This window comes from Theropithecus gelada, chromosome 18, assembly GCF_003255815.1.
Source record: "Theropithecus gelada isolate Dixy chromosome 18, Tgel_1.0, whole genome shotgun sequence".
Classification (NCBI taxonomy): Eukaryota; Metazoa; Chordata; class Mammalia; order Primates; family Cercopithecidae; genus Theropithecus; species Theropithecus gelada.
This window is the reverse complement of record NC_037686.1, coordinates 34342484-34356670: the sequence shown is the minus strand read 5'-3', so window position 1 is coordinate 34356670 and position 14187 is coordinate 34342484. Positions and strand designations below refer to the sequence as shown.

Below are 14187 nucleotides of genomic sequence, written 5' to 3'. Positions count from 1 at the left end.
CCAATTGACTAAATCCAGGCTGCCAGAAGGCAGCGCGAGAAGAACCTCATTTTAAAAAGCAACTGAGGGAGATAAAACGCAGCTACCCAACCATTTTGGATGCGGGTCGTCCTCTGCTCCCATCCCCAACACGAAGGCACAGCGTTCATTCTCCCATCATGAAATTTCACTGAATTCATCAACTCTAAGTAAAAATAAATAAATAAGAGCTGATCTGTCATCCTTTACAGATTTTGAACCGATTTAACAGCCATCTGATAAACACGCCCTGCATAACTAACGGCCTCTGGCCTGGCATCTTCCTGTAAAACTGAGAAACATCGCCATCTGCTGGCCATGGAGCCCTGGTGCATGGAAATTTCCAATTCCATTGCCCTCAAGCAGCAGTGTCTGCACAGCAATAGGTCCATGAATTCTGCCAACGGGTTGAAATTCACTGCAAATCATTTAATTTCTTTCACTAAGACAAACTACAAAACTATATCATGAAATTCTGTTTAACTTTCTTGTGTTTTATGTATGTGCATGAGCTGGATAAGGTGGGGAGGCTTTTTGCATGGTACCTTCCTACTCTTTTTGTTGCCCCTATTTTCTCAAAATTCTCAATGTTGTGAATTTTATAAGTCCATTTAACTAACATTAAGTGAGCTTATTCTATGTGCTAAGTTGTCATACCCAAAGAATCAAACAACAGAGACTGAGGAGGGGGGAATTGGGGAACTGAGAGGAAGTCTCATTCTCACATTCTATATTAACTGGAAACCTGAGGCTCTGTGGTGGTTTTGACTTCTGTACCTTTTTTTTTTTTTTTTTTTTTTTTTTTTTTTTGAGATGTGGTCTTCCTTTGATGCATAGTGTGGTCTCAAACTCCAGCCTCAAGCCATCCTCCCACCTCAGCCTCAAGCAGCTAAATTGCAGGCGTATGCTCCCGTGCTGGGTTTGACTCTCAACATCACGGTGAAACCGACTGTGTTGGACACAGGTTTTCAGCCCTGTGTTATTTAGACTTAAGAATGCCAAAGAAACATGCTTTTATGGCCTCTTCCACACTGAATCCTTCTTAGAAAATGGGAAAGACTCTTGTGACGTAAAAGATGGGGGTTTTGGTTGATGATCTGGGTGTTGATTTCTCCTTCTGCCCTTTCCTCTTCCAGTCCTCAGGTGACACCCACCCAAGCCCATCTCTACACCGTTCATCTACTTGAACAATCCTGACTGACATCTCTGACAGTCCAAAGTAAATTGAATAGTGAAATTTCTCTCACTTTAATGCTTATGCTAGTGGAACTTATTTAAATTTATTTAACATGTACAAAAAGATTAACAGGAAAAGCAAGGAGGAAGTGTCAACAAAGAGGGCAAGGTATGGAAATGGGTGCTGTTTTTGTATTTGGTGGTGAGACCTGGGGTGAGTGATGGTGGCTGAGCTGATGACGATCATATTTCCTTTAATACCATGGCCATGGACCACCTCTGCATCCAGTCTCACTAGATGAAAAGCAGCTCTGAGGACCATTCTGACGGTTCTTTCCCCATCCCTGTCTCCACTCCCCAGACCTTCCTAGTTGCATCGGACTATAGGACAAGGACCCCCCCGAATCTGTTATGACTGGGAGTGGAGAAAGGGGCAATGAAAGAGAATGTGTAGGTGTAATGCCAGGAACTAGAATGATTTCCTGCCAGTGATGACAGCTCTGTCTGCTTTGCCATTCAGCACTGACCCACTATAAAGCCAAAAAGAGGAGGGCTCACTTGGGACATGGAGGTGAGAGTTCAAGCCTGCCCTGGCTCTTATCTGCAGGTAGCATTAGCTATTCTACTCTCCAAGAAGAGTCATGTGGAAAAACAATGTTTAAATTCCTAAATGATTGAAGAAAGAAGAAAACACAAAGATGAATATGAAGTTGACCAATCAGATCTCTCGAAGAAAAGTAATTTGCCCAGCGTCTCATAGCACACAAGTGGTACAGGGTAGTCTCTGGTCTCTTAGACAACATTTCTCACAATAAACTTTTCCTTTGTCACAAAATAGAGAGGTGCTTCTAGCCATTGGAAAGTTTTTGCCATTGGGGTCACCAATCTTGAGAAGTCCTGGACTTTTTTCCATCACCTTATCTTAGTCTCATAACCCCAGGACCTCCTTTATCTGAATATTTCTGTACATCAGAGAAAAGCAATTAATATCATATAAAATGTTAGAGATCCAGATTACATATGTACCCTTCAGCATGGAGGACAGGAGCAACTGTAACAATGATCACCAAGAAGAAAGTTCAGGGAAATCGGCTGCATTCTGTAAAAAAATTTCTGTGTGGTTAAGTGGTTAGTGTCCTAGGTTCTGAAAGGAAGATTCTGTAGTTGGAATCCTGGACCTGGCCCTTAAGAGCTGGGAAAATTGCTCAACCTTTTGTAGCAAAATCATAAGGATAAAATAAGTTCAATCAAATAATGAAGGCATTTTGAACAATATGTGCGGCACATGGTAAACGGTCCATCAGTGTTAGCTCTTGTTTTTATTGCTATTATCACTCAGCAAGTGACCAGCTGCCAACCCTGACTTTGGAAGAAAATCATTCTTGCTCATCATTCAACATTCATTATATACCAATCTTCTCTCTATTCTTTTCCAGGATAAAAGAAGAAAAAGTTAAAAAAGGAGAAAATGCCAGAAACTTCCTGAATCTTTTACAAGAAGTTCTAAGTTAAGGGGAAATCATCCAGGATATGCTTTTCAAATTAACCGAATAGCAAGTACCTCTGCAAAACTTTTTTTTTTTTTTTTCCCCCCAAACGACTGTGGTTGTTTTTGGCAATAGGTAGAAACATGAGTCAATAACCTATGTGGCTCTCAAGAAATGATATTTAAATCAGAACCACAGCTGCACAGGAAGGGCATATGAAGTCAAATTGCTTTAATGTTAATGAACACACATATATGGTGATTCAATATAGCAGAAAAGCCTGAAAGTGAGTTTTAGTACTGGACTCACTGTGAACTTGCTATAACTCTTGCTTGAACTCTCTGGGCCTCAGCTTCCTCTTTTGTAAAGTGAAACATGGCACTAAATCATATCCAAAGTCTCTTGGGGTTTTAACTTCTAGTGTTACCCTTCCCAGAAGTATTTTTATCTATATAAAAGTATTACAGGGGCAGGCACAGTAGCTCATCCCTGTAATCCCAGCACTTCGGGAGGCCGAGGTGGGCAGATCACTTGAGGTCAGGAGTTTGAGACTAGCCTGGCCAACATGGCAAAACTCTGTCTCTATTAAAAACACAAAAATTAGCTAGGTGTAGTGGCACGTGCCTGTAATCCCAGCTACTCAGGAGGCAAAGGCAGGAGAATCACTTGAACCTGGGAGGTGGAGGAGGTTGCAGTGAACCGAGGTCATGCCACTGCACTCCACCCTGGGCAACAGAGTGAGATATATATATATATATAGCACGGCAAAGCTTACAACAAGGAAAGGAATTATCTGTGGTAAGTCTTCAGGTCTCAGTGAAATAGACGATTGGAGATTGGGGGTTAATCCCCTTCCTACTACATTTTTGTCTTCAGGTCTCAGTGAAATAGACGATTGGAGATTGGGGGTTAATCCCCTTCCTACTACATTTTTGTCTTCAGGTCTCAGTGAAATAGACGATTGGAGATTGGGGGTTAACCCCCTTCCTACTACATTTTTGCTAGTGAGTGATCACTCCATGTGACCACTCCCTTATGGATCTCCCTGGCTGCTTAAGGCTTGATGACTGGAGCACTGCTCTTTCTGGAACAACAGACTCCTGCACCTGGTTACCAAATCTCTCACACCCCCACACACCTCATTTGTTTCCATAGTTACCAATTTCTTCCCTTCCTCAGCTAAGCCTGGGGAGCCTTCCCTCTGTATAATCTTCCAGTAACATCCCTGTGATATCTTGGTAGCTGGGGTTCCTTGAGGAAAAATTTAACATGAATCATAGTATATCATAGACCTCATTTCTCTGGAGCCTATTTATGTATTTGAGGTCTACCACACCAAAAGTTCACCACACAATTGTTGCTTTTGATGCAAAACGGTAGACATGATGTGATATTAGTTTGGCACTGCAACTAGATAATATATTTTAACAGTGACAGCTGGTTTCAACACGATTCGAAACCACTACAATTTTCTCTGACTAAATCTTGAGGTGTTCAGTGAGTGATATTTGCGTGTTTCAAGAACAATTCTACTGTGGGTCAAACTAATCTATCTAAAACTTTCTATAAGGACAGTTCAGTTTAATAAACCGACCTTGATTTCTGTGGCTCTGCCAAACTTAACTGGGAGGAGAAAGTGATGATCAACTTGTTTGAAAAAATATGCCAGCTCAAATGACCTGCCAAAAGTCCAGCCAATGAAAGTGCTTTCACTCCTGGAAAGCCTGCTCATGTATCTTTGTCATTGCTAAGCATTTTAATTGTCTAATTCTGCAAGAGGCTATTTAAGTCCATCCCAAATTCTGCTCTCACTGAAATATGGGGAGTACATGTATGGAAGCTGTTTTGTCCGCTTTTTGATTTGATGCATTTCTTCCCTTCACCTTAAAATAAGTTAATGTGCATCTTTCCACCTTTTGGTCTTAAGGAGCACAAGACTTCAGAGTTTTATGAGCTCCAGCTGGAGTTGTAGGAGCTGTCCACTGCAACATCAGTGTGATTTGTGTAGCATTAATAGCCCTTTTGTTCCATGAACTTCAATTCCCTTCAAAATAGAAGAGTATTGAACTCACCATTTCATAAGGAGAATGAAGGAAAATGTACAACTGGATGTGAGCTTATGTGCTATGGTTATTGATACTGACTTCAAGATCACACTTCCTTCTGGTCCTCAGGCCCTGCGGAGCTCAGGGCATTCATTTGGGGCTATCAGATATGTTGCAGGTCAGACTAGAAATAACTAAATCACAGTGCTGCTCTTAACAGTGGGACTTTGTGGGCTGCTGCGATGCCAAGGAATCTTCTCCTTTATCCAGCAAGAAATAAAGTATTGTGGACATGATATTAAAGTCTCATGTGTGAACAAGTTTTGTAGCACAAAGGGGCTTTCAACTCAAACATATCTTATTTAACAAAATACAATGCAATATCTAGTCTGGGTCAATATTTTTAAAGAAATTTTATTTCCTATAGCTGCCTCTCAAAACAATGATAGCAGAACAGGAATAAAATTTATGGGGAAAAAAAAATAGTTGCCTTGTTCCAAAGAATGCTGCTGGAGGAACTTTTCAAATAAACTCAGCCTCCTCAAGTTACTGTCAAAGGAGAACCGAAAAAAAACAAATGATTTCCAGGAAGTAGAATTTAAAGTAAGGCAATCACCAGATGCTCAATAAGGTGAACTGAGCTTTAAAATTTGTGATCACAAAAAAAATCATCATGTCTTAATTGATGCCAAGCCTTCCTCCCACAAGCTGACCCTCACACTGCTGGCAGGTTTGCTTTTCATTATACCATCTGTATTAGCCACTCTTTTGCTACCCGATTGCCAAACTTCTCTACCTGGCATTCAAGAGCCTCCTAATTGGGCCCCAGTGAATTATCAACTCTCTGCCAAGTACAAGGCTTATCACCCCCTAACCCTGTCATTTTGACCTACCTGCCTGGCATGGTATCAGCTGGTCACTTAAGCAACCAAAGGCTATTTTTATTGGGCACTAACTAAACCATGTACTCTGATAGATTCCTTATTGGTGAATACAAAGAAATAAGCTATTATTGTTTTTTATAAAGGGACTTCTAAAAGGCAAAGTAAAACTCTAAGATAGAGTGATACATATCAACTAGTATTTAACAAAGAGTGAGTGAGAAATTCTAATCAAAACTAAAGTGTCCCAAAAACAAAATATGAGTTTAAAGCAGTTTCCTTTGGGTCAAATTATTTAAGGATCTTGAATGAATTCTATTTATCTTTCAACACTCAATTCAAATGCAAACTCTTTTATAGTCACTTCAGAAAGCTACTTTTTCCATAAAGAATTATCTAACACTCAACCAAAAGTGATTTTCTTTCTTTTCTAATCTCTCAAAAATTAAGACACACTACACATGTCAGTAAATTTTAATGCTCCCTGTATTTTGCCTTAAATGTATCTTATCTTTCCAAATAGCTTTTTATTAGTTTTATTGAGGTAAAATTTACATACCATAAATTTGCCCATTTTAATTTTTGGTAGAGTTGTGCAACTTTTATATAACATAATTCAAAGTTTTCATCACTTCAAAACAGAAACTGTGCTCATGTGCACTCACCCCTCCTTCATACTCCTATCCGGAAGCAACTCTATGTTTACTTCCTATCTCTATAAATTTGCCTTCCCTGGTAATTTTATATGAATGAAATAAAAAAATATGTGGTCTTGGCCGGGCGCAGTGGTTCACGCCTGTAATCCCAGCACTTTGGGAGGCCGAGGCGGGCGGATCACAAGGTCAGGAGATCGAGACCACGGTGAAACCCCGTCTCTACTAAAAATACAAAAAATTAGCTAGGCGCGGTAGTGGGTGCCTGTAGTCCCAGCTACTCAGGAGGCTGAGGCAGGAGAATGGCGTGAACCCAGGAGGCGAAGCTCGCAGTGAGCCGAGATCGCGCCACTGTACTCCAGCCTGGGGGACACAGCAAGACTCCATCTCAAAAAAAAAAAAAAAAAAATGTGGTCTTTTGTGTTTGGTTTGTTTCACTTGCAACAGTGTTTTTGAGGTTCATCCACCTTGTAGCATGTATTGGTACTTACTCCTTTTGATTGCTGAGTAATATTCCTTTTTATGGATATACCTTATTTTGTTTATGCATTTACCAATAGATAAACATTTGAGTTGTTTTCACTTTTTGACTATTCTGAACAATGCTGCCATGAACATTCATGTAGAGATCTTGTGTGGACATATGTTTTTATTTCTCATAGATACCTAAGAATGGAATTGCTGGATCATATGATAAACTTACCTTTAACACTTTAAGAAACTCCCAAACTGTTATCCAAAGTGGCTGCACCACTTTACATATCCATCAGTAATGCATGAGAGTTCCTAGATAGATTTTTAAATTCCTCAAAATCAAACTATTTTAAGAAAGATACTTTTTGGAATACCCTGTCAAAGTTCTATTCATCAAAAAGCACTCCAAGAATATATGTATCATTTTTCACTTTACATAGGGCAAAAAGGAGGCAAAGAAATAATCAGCCAACACCCTCAAAGTGATTTTCCCAATGGGTCTAGGGTAATACAAAAAGAAAAGTAAGAAAGTATTGAAATAGGTACTCCAGAAAGTAAATAACTACACAAGAATAACAAATAGTTTAAGGTTGTGACTTTAAGGTTGTCTGTGGGGTGTCAGACTGCACATGAAAATTAGTTTTATAGCTTTTTAGTCATACAACATATAATAAAATGTCACAGGCTTTACTCTTAGAGGTCAATTTGAATTAGTAAGAAGGAATTATAATGAAATGTTTGAAAATAAGAGTGATTGTTTATAAAAGCATGCAACCTCACCAACTCTAGAAGTGAATATCCTTACCGACTATAGATTCTTGAATGTCTCCAGGCCTTTGCTCATTTGTGTGGCTTTTTAATGTGTTAATTTTCATTGCTCCTTTTTCAGTTATTGATATTTATCTGAGATTTCAAGTCGTCATTCAAATACCATCCCTTTTAGATGTTTTCCTAATTCCCAGCCCCTAATTCCTTTTTATACATAAACTTATCTAGTATAAAATTTTCACATCAATTATGTCATTTAATTGCATGAAATAGGCATTATTATTAGTTTTACTTTACAGACGATAAAAACCAAGGTTTATAGAATCTATGTGAACTGCTATATACTGACCAAATAAATGGTTGAGTTGAAATTCAAATCCAAGTTTCCTGACTCCAAAATTCCATTTTTATCAGGGCATTGCCTCAATCCTCTAGTTTTAACTTATTTCACTGTTATTTAATTATTCCTTGGGTTCTAGTGATTGAGGGGTGTGTGTGTGTGTGTGTGTGTGTGTGTGTGTGTGTGTGTTTTTAATAACCCTTTCCTACTCATTATAAGGACATAGAGAGCAAGGATTATATTTTACTCATTTCTGCATTCCAGAAGCATCTAACATAGGCTTTGAATATAGTATTCAATAAAAACTGTGCCAAATAAATAAAAATATATGGCCAATAGAATATATTTCAGCTAGACCTCCCCTGAGACAATGCTACTGAATAAACTCACTTGCCTCTAATTAGTGATACCAAGGGCGCCAAACAAGTGGGCTTTTTTTTTTCTTTAATTTAAACTGTCATTAACTTGAAAATTCTTCTTTTAAAAAAAACCCACAGAGGTAAATGTCAATTGAGCTCTGCCAAATTACCGTTATCTTGAAAGTGAAGAGGTGGATGTTTCTGAAACCATGACGTCGAAATTTATTGCTAGCATGAATCTCAGAGAAAACCTGTCCCCTATTAATTCTAAAAAAAGAAAAACCAAAGCCAGAGAGCATGAGTACTGTGCTCCGTCACACAGAACTAGCTAGCAGCGAACCGGTCCTGTGACTCCCTGGCCTCCGCTGCATCTCATCAGGACACCCGTGATTTGAGATTGTGTGGCAATACTCTGAGGACTATTTCCAGCTCTTCTGTCACTTCTATGACCTTGGGCAAGTCACATAACTGTCCCTCTGTCTTCCTCTGTTTATAAAATAAGGATAATGCGTCTATTTGGAAAGCACTTTAAGTCACTCTGACTAAAGATGCTATTTAAAGTGCCAAGTGCCATTCCACAAATAAATAGGAAAAAAGTAGAAAGAGAAGACCCATACTCAATCATTCCCAGCCTCATCTGTCCCCCAGTCTCGCTCCGCTCTCCCGGCACTAGGCAGGCACCTAGCCAAGTGGAAAGATGAAGCTAAGCAGAAGATGATTAACCTTGGATCAAACCTCTTCAGCACAAGATAATAACTGAAACAAATATTCCTCGCAATCTCCCACACACACTATTTCCTAGGACACATGATTACTTCCTGATCGTTTTTTGCCTTTTGTTTAATTGGGAAAATTTAATTGAATCATTTCAAATAGTATAGTTAACTGGAGATTTGGCAATGACCTTGAGATTTTGTCTGTGAACACAGGGAAAACTGCACAGTCTGCTGATGAGGAGAATTGGGTAGTTATTAGGTTGTTTTCAATGTTGCTAGGATACATATAAGGAATGATCCACTAATGCAGTTCAGTTAGGAGCAGATAACCATGTCCCTTTTGTGCAAAAACTCTAGGGAAAATAGTCAGTTTACTTCTGTACTCTGCCATAACAAAATAAATGTGACACTGATGCATGTGACAGCTATTATCCTTCATGGTTAAAATAGATAGTAGATCACAAATCAATTCAATTAGCAAAGCTCATATAATAAAATCAAGTTTTGAATTTTTCTTCTCTATCTTTAGTCAAGGCAGTGGTAACCTCAATAATAGATGGACTGGAAAGCTCTCATTTACTAGTATGTGGAAATGTGAAAACAGAGTTAAACACAGGTTTGGAGATTTAATCCACAATCTCACATACAATTCATACTTAAGTCTGATGTACAATCTTAGGTGAACAGAGTAAGGCACAGTATTTGATAAACATGGGCACTCAATCAACAGTTCTTGATGAACAAATGAAAACCAAAGGAAGATTTTTATTCATCTCTATTGGATTGAGGAATGAGCTCAAGTACAATTTCAAAAGCAAAGAAAACATCCCTCTTGATATGTTTATGTATAGAAAAATTGAACCTCACATACCTACTCTTTACAATACAAATTCCAGATTGATTCAAATTTACCTCTCTCCCTAAACATTACTAAACTGATATCCCAAACACACATCACATGACTGCCCCCGTGACATGCAGTGCCCCTCCCCTGTGAAGCTGCACTTCTCTGCCCTCTGTTGACTGAAATGCTATTTATTCTCTAGGTTTCTGCTTCAAGCTCACATGTCTCAAGATTGCTTCTCAGAAGCAGTCTCTCTCTCCTCTGACCCTCTCTAAACCTTATTCTATCAAGTACATAGCTTCTTTTATCATCTCTTCCTTACCTTTATGTACCTGAGGGCCTCAATATTCATCCATCAACCAGGACAACATCTACTTCTTGGAATTTTTCACAACCAAAAGAATAATGCTGTGCATCTAGGAGAAACTCAAAACTAATAAAATTGGGGAAGAAAGAAGACAGAGAGAAGAAAGGAGTAAGAAAACAAGGGAAGGAGTGATGAGAGGAGGAAGGGAAAACCACCAAGTCAACACAATCTTATTTTGTGATGAATTTCATAGACTCAGCAATTAAACAATTTTTTTTTTTTTTTTTTTTTTTTTTTTGAGACGGAGTCTTGCTCTGTCGCCCAGGCTAGAGTGCAGTGGTGTGATCTCGGCTCACTACAAGCTCCGCCTCCCGGGTTTGCGCCATTCTCTGGCCCCAGCGTCTCCAGTAGCTGGGACTACAGGCGCCCACCACCGTGCCAGGTTAATTTTTTTTTTTTTTTTGTATTTTTTCGTAGAGACAGGATTTCACTGTGTTAGCCAGAATGGTCTCAATCTCCTGACCTCGTGATCTGCCCACCTCGGCCTCCAAAAGTGCTGGGATTACAGGCATGAGCCACCACGCCCAGCCATAGTATTGTCTAGAAACAAATTAGGCAGTTACAATGGAGTTGAGGAGTTATCTAATGAGGGTAATCATAGGTAATAGTCAATCTGTACAAATCACATTTGTAAGCCATTTCTTCTTCTAAATACCATGTGGTGTGTTTAGCATATTTTAGGCCAAACTGATGTCTATGTAGTGTGTGTGTGTGTGTGTGTGTGTGTGTGTGTGTGTGTGTAGTGTTTAGGATAGGTGTTTGGAACAGACAGCATCAATACCTTACCATCCTATCCCAAGCCTACTGTTGCTAAACAGTGCTATTTACCGTATTTTAGTTGTAGTAGAGAAGAAAGCAGACTGTCTACCCATGTTACTAGCTTAGGAAAAGGGTTTTTAAAGGCATGAGTTTGAGGAAAGACCTCTCCTGAATGGGGAGTTACTAGACATATAGTAGGAAGAGAGGACCTATTTCAGTTAGGGGTGGGAGAAGAAAGTAAGTAAAGATAGAGCCAGATTTTGAAAGGCCTTGAGTGAAGCTAAGAAATGTGCACTGTATGCTGTGGGTAAAAGGGACTATGAATAGAATTTTGAGCAGGGATGTGATGTGATCAGCATTGCTTCTAGGAACGATGGCTCAGGTTGTGAGGGGATGGGAAGACCAGACCAATGAGAGAATAATGAAAAATTGCCTGGAGGCTGGTAAGAAGGAGACAGTATTCCAAATGAGAGAGAATGAGGGCTAATTAAGTCAGTGACAGCAAGAGAATTCACTGGCTGGTGAGACACTGAGAGTGAGGGAGAGAGAGGAGCCTGGATGCATGTGGCCAGGTGTGTATTACTCCAGGCTGAATAGCACAGGCTCTGCAGTGTGTATGCTGCAACTTGTCCTGGAAGCAGGAAGAGGCTAGGCCCAGTGGTGAGAACAGACCCTTCGAGGGGGTTTCCTAAAGGAAAAGTGGGATTTTTCTACATGATAGTTTGTCATAAGGGATGGAGGTGAGACTCCTTCAGTAAAATATGTTACCCATGACAGCCTGTGGCAATGGCGCCTTGGGAAACTGAGGCTAGTGTACGGAAACTCCTCTCCATTTCCTTTCCATGGAAGCCCATATAACAATAGCCATAGGGAGAATGGAAACATTAAATTCCAGGCAACGATCAGAAGCAAGGTAGAGAGCACCAAGAGGCAGCTGAAAGAGATTGTGAAAACACTAGTGAGAAAAGAGGAGCTGGTTTCTGTAGGAACTGACCCAGGAACCAATGGGAAAAAAATCCTGCTTATTCCAGAGGTAGGTGATCTTTATGGAGGAGAGAACAAAGGGGAGATTGTGATACTAACACAATAAGTGCTATCCAGATAGAAGATACTAGGGATGAATATGCATGAAAAATGTATTGGAGCCACATACCTAAAATTCTCCACTACTTAATATAGAAAAAAAGTCCGTAGAATTTTAAAAGGGCAGGGCAGGGATTGGCAAACTGTAAACTATGGTCTGAATCTGGTCCACATCCTTTTTTTGTAAAAAAAAAAAAAAAAAAAAAAGAAAGAAAGAAAAGCTTATTGGACCACAGTGATGCCTGTTTGCTTTTCTTTTTACATTGTGTATCGTTGCTTTCATGCTACAACAGCAGAGGTGAATAGTTGTGACACAGACCATATGGCCCACAAAGCCTGAAATGTGTACAATCTGGCCTTTTACAGAAAAGGTTTGTTGACCATTGTTACAGAGGAAGAAGCGACGGCACTCAACCAGTTCTCAGAAGACCCTGATCCTGTCTTAGCACTATGCTGAATGTGTCCTTGAGGAGGTCACTTAATATTGCTAAGTCTGGGTTTTCTAATCTGGAATATGAAACTAATAGTTAACTCACCTGCATGACAAGGTTATGGTGAAGCTCATATCTGATAATGTAAGTGTATATTAAAAACTATAAAGGGCTGGCTGGGCACTGTGACTCACACCTGTAATCCCAGCACTTTGGGAGGCTGAGGTGGGTGGATCACCTGAGGTCAGGAGTTCGAGACCAGCCTGACCAATGTAGCAAAACCCCATCTCTACAAAAATACAAAAACTAGCCAGGCGTGGTGGCGGGCGCCTGTAGTCTCAGCCACTCAGGAGACTGAGGCAGGAGAATCGCTTGAACCCAGGAGGAGAAGGTTGCAGTGAGCCAAGATCATGGCACTATACTCCAGCCTGGGTGACAGAATCAGACTCCATTAAAAAAATATATATTATAAAGGTCGCTATAAAGGTATATAAATATTTCTATTTAACCATACCAATACCAGAGTGTATTAAATTAGGAATTATGTTATATTTTTTGGTGTTTGGGGAGGTAAGATGTTCACATGGTCATATAGAAGGTAATATAACTTATAAGGTAGTTAGTTGCAAGGTTGATTGTGAATAGATATTTGTAACTTGAAATTCATTTCTCCCCACAAAATTACAAAGAATTCTTGTTGCATCTTGCCTTTTCATCTGACTCCAGCCTCAAAGACCTGTTAGCAGTTGTCTGAATGTGGGTTCTGTGTCACTCCTGTGCCTTCGCTCCTAATGGGCCTTGGTCTGGACCCCTTCTCTCAGCAGTACCTCCCCACCCTCTTTTATCTGGATAACTCTTTCTGTGCCTTAGGTATCAGCTCAGGTATCACCCCAGCAGGCAGCCTTCCCTGACACCCCTCTCCTGGATGACTTATCATTCCTAAACGTTTGTTGAATGGCTATTGTAAATCACTGTTATTGCATTTTTCATGGTATGTTGTAATTAACTGTTCATGTTTTTATCCCCTCTAAAGTAAGCTCCTCGAGGACCAGAAATGTGTCTCCATCAATAGCTTCCACTTACTGAGGAAACACTAGTGCCAGATAATTTTCCCTTTTAATTTGTCCAACTATACAACGAAAAGGAGGCTTTTGACCCCATTTTATAGAGGAGGAAACTACAGACTGGAGAGAAGCTCCTTGCATGAAAGGAACCCACAAATAATTGGCAGAGCCATACCCCAAACTGTTCAAATTCCTCCCCCACTAAAAAAATCCTACTCTTAGTCACATGTTTATTCTGGAGTCCTCATTTGCTGAAAATTTATTAGCTGATTCCCACAGTAATGATATTTTAGGGAGGAAAAATTCTTTAAAACATGAAAAGATTCACTAATAAGTCAACTATGTACACAAGTAGATCCTTTTACTTCCCCACAGTTCTTAACCTAGCCTCAACCTACCCATCCTTCCTGTTCTACCATTCTGGTGGGTGTCTCTTGTTTATTTGCACGCATTCACATATGATTATGGAATGCAAAATGACTGCAAAGTGAAATCACACATTTTGCAGAAGATTCAAGATTTCCTGAGGTCTATGAAAGTGATCATAGAAAACTGCTTAGAACACACAAAAGCCCTTGAAAAATCAGAATAAAGTAGAGTTAAACTAGTTAACAACAGAAATGAAGAAAAAACAGAAAGACAGAATAAGTGCTTCAGAAAAGAAAGATTTAAATAACAAAGAATGAAGGGGGCTCTTTAGGATATCTGATGAAGCCCTCATA

The 14187-nt window shown here is 39.7% G+C and overlaps 1 long non-coding RNA gene across 3 annotated transcripts in view; it reads right to left on the bottom strand.

Annotated features, from left to right (window-relative positions):
• The window catches only part of LOC112611528, a 325264-nt gene that overhangs the window by 239893 nt on the left and 71184 nt on the right, over positions 1-14187 (bottom strand). For 2 of the 3 annotated variants that reach the window (XR_003116677.1, XR_003116676.1), the window contains exon 3: positions 10084-10177. The exons of the other annotated variant lie outside the window; for it this stretch is intronic. This is a non-coding gene — a long non-coding RNA (uncharacterized LOC112611528). The remainder of the gene's footprint in view (positions 1-10083; positions 10178-14187) is intronic. 3 annotated transcript variants of the gene reach the window in all.